The sequence below is a fragment of the Phyllobates terribilis genome, unplaced genomic scaffold (assembly GCF_046119375.1).
Source record: "Phyllobates terribilis strain yellow unplaced genomic scaffold, ASM4611937v1 Scaffold_500__1_contigs__length_1315687, whole genome shotgun sequence".
NCBI classification, from domain to species: Eukaryota; Metazoa; Chordata; class Amphibia; order Anura; family Dendrobatidae; genus Phyllobates; species Phyllobates terribilis.
This window is the reverse complement of record NW_027363260.1, coordinates 1248722-1257271: the sequence shown is the minus strand read 5'-3', so window position 1 is coordinate 1257271 and position 8550 is coordinate 1248722. Positions and strand designations below refer to the sequence as shown.

General features: G+C 46.5%; 1 protein-coding gene across 1 annotated transcript in view; it reads left to right on the top strand.

The window, feature by feature from the left end:
- The first annotated feature begins 5192 nt into the window (after positions 1-5192).
- LOC141230949 (uncharacterized) overlaps positions 5193-8550 on the top strand; it is a 45253-nt gene continuing 41895 nt past the window's right edge. Inside the window, exon 1 of the mRNA XM_073667645.1 lies at positions 5193-5322. The gene's annotated coding sequence lies outside the window, so the exon portion shown is untranslated. The remainder of the gene's footprint in view (positions 5323-8550) is intronic.

Sequence of the window (8550 nt, the reverse complement as noted above, 5' to 3'; positions counted from 1 at the left end):
TCTGATGGCCTGCCGACGTCAGCGGTCGCATGACCCGTCACATGACTAAATGACGTCACAGCAGGTCCTTTTCAGACCATCGCGAGCTGCCGGCAAGCCAGGACACATGGGATAAAGACACCGGGGGCCATCAGAAGGTAAGTAGAATATTTTTTTTTTATTTTATTCTTTTTTTACAGGTTCTATGGTACCCGGGTCCGGAGGAGAGTCTCCTGTCCTCCGCACCCGGGTACCATCCGCACATTGAAACGCATGGATTACGCATCTATAGATGCAGTGATGCGGATTCCATGCGTTCTAATGCAAGTCAATGGCGGCGAAAACGCAGCGCTTCCGCAAAATAATTGGTAATGCTGCGGATTTTTCCGCAATGATAATCCGCAGCGGAAATTTCCGCAGCATGTACACAGCACATGGGGATTATCATTGAGGAACATGGCAGACCTTTTACCAAGCGTTTTTTAAGCATTTCCGCAGCGGAATTGCCGCTGCAGAAACGCTTAAGAAACGCATAGTGGGCACACAGCCTAAAAAAAAAATATTATAATTAATATTGTGCCAAATTAATTTCACGTGAACTATCACAGGGAATCATGTGACATGTCACGTGATAAATCAGGTGTGTGTGTGTGTTGGTGGGGGGGGTGGCCGCGCCTTCTAAACTGCCCGGGGCCCTTACTACTCTTAATCCACCCCTGCTTGTATTAGCGAGTCTTGCGCGATATACGCCTGCAATCACAGCACGCACTCCGAATACGCCTGAGAAACAAAACGGTGATCTGAGCTGCCCCATAGAATAACACTGGGCCGAGTGCTGTGCGATGTTTTATGTGTTATACGGTAGTGTGACTCCGGCCTTACCTGACATATCTGCTTCTAGAAGGATGTGACATGGAAGGAGGAAGAGCAGCAGAATCCTGTAGTTGTGGATGAAGGACTTGTACAGGCAACCAGCTAAACACTGATAAAGAGAACAAGTAACGGGAGCATCTCTCCAGGGAAAGTTGCCGACAATGTCTGACTGTATTCACACAGATACAGAAGACTTTATTCACACACATATAGATGACTTTATTCACACAGATACAGAGGACTTTATTCACACAGGTGCAGAGGACTTTATTCACACAGATACAGAGGACTTTATTCACACAGATAAGGAGGACTTTATTCACACAGATACAGTTGTGCTCAAAAGTTTACATACCCTGTAGAATTTTTGCTTTCTTGGCCTTGTTTCAGAGAATATGAATAACAAAAAAAAATTTTCTCCACTCATGGTTATTGGTTGGGTGAAGCCATTTATTGTCAAACTACTGTGTTTTCTCTTTTTAAATCTTAAAGACAACCAAAAACATCCAAATGACTCTGATAAAAAGTTCACATACCCCAGTTCTTAATACAGTGCATTGTCCCCTCTAACATTAATGACATCATGAAGTCTTTTGTGGTAGTTGTGGATGAGGTTCTTTATTCTCTCAGATGGTAAAGCTGCCCATTCTTCTTGGCTAAAAGCCTCCAGTTCCTGTAAATTCCTGGGCTGTCTAGCACGAACTGCGCTCTTGAGATCTCCCCAGAAACCCTCAATGATATTGAGGTCAGTAGACTGAGATGGCCACTCCAGAACCTTCTATTTGTTCTGCTGTAGCCAATGACAGGTCGACTTGGCCTTGTGTTTTGGGTCGTTGTCATGTTGGAACGTCCAAGTACGTTCCATGCGCAGCTTCCGGGCTGATGAGTGCAAATTTGCCTCCAGTATTTGCTGATAACGTGCTGCATTCATCTTTCCTTCAACTTTTACCAAGGTTCCTGTGCCTTTGTAGCTCACACATCCCCAAAACATGTGATCCACCTCCGTGCTTTACTGTAGGAATGGTGTTCCTTTCATCATAGGCCTTGTTGACCTCTCTCCAAATGTAACGTTTATGGTTGTGGCCAAAAAGTTCAATTTTGGTCTCATCACTCCAAATTACCTTGTTCCAGAAGTTTTGAGGCTTGTCTCTGTGCGGTTTGGCATATTGTATGCGAGATACTTTGTTGCATTTGCGCAGTAATGGCTTTCTCCTGGCAACTCGACCATGCAGCCCATTTTTCTTCAAGTGCCTCCTTATTGTGCATCTTGGAACAGCCACAGCGCTAGTTTTCAGAGACTCCTGAATTTCAGCTGATGTTATTTCTGGGTTTTTCTTTGCATCCAGAACAATTTTCCCGGCAGTTGTGACCGAAATTTTCGTTGGTCTACCTGACCGTGATTTGGTTTTTACAGAGCCCCTGATTTTCCATTTGTTAATCACATTTTGAACGCTGCTGACTGGCATTATCAATTCCTTGGATACCTTTTTGTATCCCTTTCCTGTGTAATACAGTTCAACTACCTTTTCCCGTAGACCTGTTCACAATTCTTTTGCCTTCCCCATGACTCACAATCCAGAAACGTCAGTGGCTGGATGAAAGATGCAAGAATCTGTCTGGATCCCAGATACCCACTCAGCTTTTATGCACACACATTGATTACAAGCAAAAAGGTCACAGGTGAGGATGTTACCTATAGTAGCCATTCAAATCCATTTGTGTCAAATTCTGTGTATGTTATCAGGCCAAAATCACCAGGGTATGTGATGTCTGCTATTTCAACTTTCTTCTCTGCTAGATACCTAAAACTCAATATGGATAAAACTAAATTCATCATCTTTCAACCATCTCGCTCAACCCCCCATCTGACCTATCCATCAAAGTCAATGGCTAGAGGGTAGAGACCATAGACACATACTGCTAAATAGGGAATCATATTGAATTTTTATGTTAGAAACCCGAGTACCCTTTGGATTGAATCTCAGGTAGGATCTAATACTACAATATTAATAACAGTTATGTTTACAGCTTCGACATGGTATATCGTTCGTTTTTATATTTATTCTGTATTTGTATCACAATATTTTTATTTTTTCTACATGCCAATGATACTATCTCCCGCATCCGCGCATTCCTCAGCAAACACTCTGCAAAAACACTAGTGCATGCCCTCATCATCTCCCGCCTTGACTACTGCAACCTCCTGCTCTGTAGCCTCCCTTCCAACATTCTCGCGCCCCTCCAATCTATCCTAAACTCTGTGACTTAGCCTCCTGGTACTTACCTGCACGCAACCTCCGATCCTCACAAGATCTCCTTCCCTACTCCCCTCTTATCTCCTCTTCCCAACAATTGCATGCAAGATTTCTCCTGTGCATCTGTAGCGCCCCGAGGGTTCGGCCGCTACAGGGGTATTGCACCTCAACCAGAGGTGTGGTATTCCACTCCTGGGTAAGGATGGAGTATGGACCAGGGCTCATTTAGCTGCACACATATACACTCCTCATGTCCGGGGGACAGCTCTACGGTGCTCCCATTAGTATGCAGGCACGACTGACTATGTCCCTGGCTGGAGTGGGGAGGGGGGGAACCCTAGTGATGTGGGAGCAGATAGGGGCTGGTTTCTGGGCATAGGAAGGAGCTCATTGGATGCAGGTCACCTGAGCTCAGATACGGAGGAGGTATAAAAGGTGGGCACCATCTTGGAATTCAGTTCAGTCTGTGAGGAGAAGACAGGGAGCAGAGGCTCTGCAGGAGCTCTGCTCCAGAGCCAGGCCCAGGGACACGGGCAGGGCACGAGAGGGAGAGAAAGAAAAGGAACAGAACAGAAAGGCCCAGAAACACGAAGGTAGAAGGGACCCTAAGGACCCAGGAGATTACGGGTGACGGGTCAGGCAAGGAAAGGGTACCGGATCCCAAGTTGGTGGAGGCAAATAATCCTCAGCCAAGAATCGGAGGTCGTGATCATTTAATGGTGCGACCCCTTGCTAAACCTACTAGGAAGGCACCACATAGGGCCAGGGAAGCTGGCGCCAAGTTCTCCCAGAGAAGGCCGGAGGCAGCTGGACAGAAGTTTGGTCACTGGTGGGGCACGGCCAGAGAAAGGATAGAAGGGAGTTCTGTGCCATGCTCCTGAATTGCCTGGGGGTTGACCGAGCCCCTCACCTGGTGGACGCAGCACGGCTTGAGCGGTCACTACCTGTACAGAAGTGGCTTGGAGTATACGAACTGTGAGTAAAAGACCCTGGACTGCAACACATTGTCTTTGTGTTTCTTACCTCGCCAGCACTAACGGTACAGGGACGCCCTGCACCACCACAACCCCCACCATCTACGCTCACTGCCCTGAGGCTACACTCCTCCCGTGGGGAGTTGAACTATTCCCTGCTGCACCCACAACACCAGCCTCAGCGGTCTGCTCTGCAGCGGCGGTTCACTCTGACCGCAATCCACGGGTGGCATAGTCGGACATTACAAAATATATAGAAGACTGCCACTGGTCTGACCACCCTGAGCCACGGGACTGGGTTGCCACTACTACCCCCATCAGCACCGTACACTAGAAGGCCCGGTTCCGAGTACCCCACGGCCCAGGGGGCGAGTCACATCTAATTAGCATTTGGTACCATTGCCCTTAAACTAAATGACTTGGGTCAAACGTTTGGGATATCCTTCCACAAGCTTCTCACAATAGCTGGTTGGAATTTGGGCCCATTCCTCCTGACAAAACTGGTGTAACTGATCCAGGTTTGTAGGTCGCCTTACTAGCACCTGCCTTTTCAGCTTTGCCCATAAATTTTCAATAGGATTGAGATCAGGGCTTTGGGTCATTGTCTATTTGGAAGACCCATTCACGCTCAAGCTTTAACTTCCTGGCTGATGTCTTGAGATGTTGCTTCAGTATTGCCACATACTCTTCTTTTCTCATTCTATCATCTATTTTGTGAAGTGCACCAGTCCCTCGTGCAGCAAAATAACCCCACAGCATGATGCTGCCACCTCCGTGTTTCACAGTTGGGATGGTGTTCTTAGGCTTCCAAGCTTCTCCCTTTTTCCTCCAAATGTAACGAAGGTCGTTATGCCCAAAAATTCTATTTTAGTTTGATCAGACCACAGAACATGTCTCCAAAAAATAAAGTTGTCCAGCACTTTTCACTGTGGCCCAAATATCCCGCAATGTATTTACCCTGTTCAGATAAGGGTTTTTGTAAGGGTTTTGCTCACAGGCATCATGTGACCCCCGGTTGCATCCACCGCGCGCTTTCCCAATGAATGAGGAGAGGGAAATCATGCGGTAGATGCTGGGTGTGACACACTGGGTAACCCTGCCCACAGCCCATCACTCACTGTGGAGCGCAGAACTGAGTCAAGCCCGGAACTTGACGTGACATCAGCGGTCAACAGTGGAGAGGTCAACAAGGCCTATGAAGGACAACAAAGGATATTTACAAAAACCCTTATCTGAACAGGGTAATTATATTGGGGGGCATTTGAGCCATAGTAAAAAGTACTTGCCAACTTCTTTTAGGTCTTTGTTCCTGTGTGTATTTGCAAACATTAATCTGGCCTTTTTTATGTTTCTTTTGGAGTAATGGCTTTTTCCTGGCTCCGCTCCCTACACCTCATACACACACGGCTCCGTACACCTTGTACACGCGCGGCTCCACTCCGTACACCTCCTGCTCTGCTCCGTACACCTCGTACACACACTGCTCTGCTCCGTACACCTCGTACACACGCGGCTCTGCTCTGTACACCTCGTACACACACGGCTCCGCTCCGTACACCTCGTACACAAACGGCTTCGTACACCTCGTACACGCGCGGCTCCACTCCGTACACCTCGTACATACACGGCCCTGCTTCGTACACCTCGTACACACGCGGCTCTGCTCCGTTCACCTCATATACGCGCGGCTCCGCTCCGTACACCTCGTACATACACGGCTCCGCTCCGTACACCTCGTACACACACAGCTCCACTCCGTACACCTCGTACACGAGCGGCTCTGCTCCGTACACCTCGTACACACGCGGCTCTGCTCCGTACACCTCGTACATGCGCGGCTCCGCTCCGAACACCTCGTACAGGCATACCTCCCAACTCGTGAAGATCAGAAACAGGAAAATTTTGGCCACGCCTCTGGCCACAACCCAATCGACACCCATTTACTAGTATCTTTTTCCGCTGGCAGGAGCAGTTGTCAGAGGGGCGCTAACAGCGAGGGAAATTCAGCCAGATGGCCGAGACTGCAGTGTGTAGACCCAAATCCAGGACTGTCCACTGTATTCCGGACAGTTGGGACTAGAGATGAGCGGATGGATTCCTGAGTCTCTGGTCCAGTGTCCAGGTCAGTGCTACCTGTGGACGGGAGACCGGGAGTCTCTTATCTTTCAGGGCAGCGCAACGTCATCTGTGCGTCCTGCTCATCTCTCGTTGGGACCTGAGGATTAGTTTTTGTTCCCTCATTTACAAGCGGAGTCGCAATGATTTCATTAGAGCTGGTGGCTCAGCTGGGGCCGCTGTGGCTATAATGTATTAAGGTTGTGGATTCAAGACCCAGGGACTCCCAGAAAAATATATATTTTTGTAATTGTTCACAAATTTTCTACTTTTGTTTAGAGGGTCAAAAAATCATTTTCTTCACCTCAGTATACAGGCACCATAAAAATACATTGCTATATACAATGTATTTCTATGGAGATGCATACTCAGCTTCTGTACTGTCTGTGCTTTTTTGACTCTACAATGCATTGCCTGCAATCTAGAGTTAACGAAATCCTCCTCTGTTCACCATTGAGAGCTGTAGCTCAGTGGTTAGAGATAAAGCCTCTGACTACTGAGATGTAGGTCTGAGTCCCAGCAGAGGCCACAGCAGGCAAAGGAAGAGGGGACATCTCCTATAAATGAATGGAGTATAAATCCCACAAGACAAAAAAATTACTAAAATATAAATTTTATTAAATTGCAATATAAAAAGAGAGACACACACAATTTGCTTAAAACAGTAAATAGATCCCTGGGGTAAGAATCACACGAAATCAGTTTGGCAAATAGATCTGGGTTCAGATGGTGTCATTAAGGAAATATAGAAAGTATATATGGAGACAGGCACTAAAGAGATATATCGCAAGTCCTCAGTCCACAGCAACAAAATCTATATGTGTAGGATATCAAGGTCCAAACATATGAAAAAGGTAAGCCACACTATGCTAATTCTGAGAAAAACATACATTATAAATATATGTGGCAAGGAACATCATCCTCCTTCAAATGAAATAAAGGATAGTGTAAGCTGTACATAATAGACTATCCCATAAAGTTATATGCCATAGAATTAATACAAATTATATGATACAAACTCCTAAATGACTCACCCATCTGTGTAGTAACCCCTATGCCGTACTGAGGCCCCGACACGCGTTTCGCGTGTTGCTTCTTCTGGAGGCTGTGATAGAGCGTGTGGATCGCCATTTTTAAATGCCCAGGATAATTAGGATACCGGTGTCAATGCCGGTGTATGCGGCGCGTGCGAGAGTTAACGCCCCCCCGAGACGCGTCATATCCGGCCATTTCCTGTCGGGGCCGTGGGCCGGAACAATGCGTTCCAGTGACGTCAAAGGCCCACCTCCCCATCATACGGAAGCCTTAATGACGCGACGGGCCGGGGCGGGCCTGCGCATGCGCAGCTCAGCAGTAGACAACGTAGGAAGGGAATAGCAACTGGGCAAGTATAATAATACATACAGGCTATGCACTCGGTGACAGTATATATCGCACAACGTGAACACCCATTGTGTATACCATCAAGACATACGGAAATGAAAATAGCCATCATAAGTTATCCATCCATAATATTCTAATACCCACATCTCATAATCCAAAAAATTAATTAAATACAAATATATATATCTTCTGTATCTTCAATGGGACTTTTTAGTGTAGATCATAATATATTGATGGTATCCAGGATTTGACATGTAGGGGATTCATTTCGTCCATATTAAAAGGAATATGTCCAGATAAAGTTGAAATCAGTCCAATTATGGTCCGAGTATGTACCCAAAAAGCAAATATACTAAAAAAAAAAAACAATGAAACAAATAATAATTTAAAATCCACACATAAAAAAGGGAGAGAGAAGAAAACAAAAAAGATGACAAAAAAAAAGATCAATCTACAAATAAGGAGCAAAACTATTGAGCTCATTGAGACCCCTAGGGGTCACAGTATCCAGGACCGCTATCCAGCGGCACTCCAGCTGCGCCAAAATGCGCTTGCGATCCCCACCCCGACTACCGAGGTGTATCTGATCAATGCCTCTAAATTTGAGGCAAGAGGGGTCACAATTGTGGCGCAGCTTGAAGTGCCGCGGGACAGTCTTCAGTAACGTTAAATCAGAGACCTCACGTGCCGCCAGTATGGCTCGCACGTGTTCTCTCACTCGAACCCGAAATTCCCTAGATGTAAGCCCCACATAACTCAAATTGCAGGAACATTGGGCCATATAAATAATATGCGTGGAGCTACAGGAAATATGACGGGTAATCTTAAAGTTCCATGCGCCATCCGTGGATGAAAATGTCATGGCCCTCTCTATATTCCTGCAAGCCAAGCAGGAACCACACGGATAGCAACCCCACTTTGGTTTTCCAACTCCAAACAAAGTAGTTGAAGGGGCGACATAGTGGCTTCTT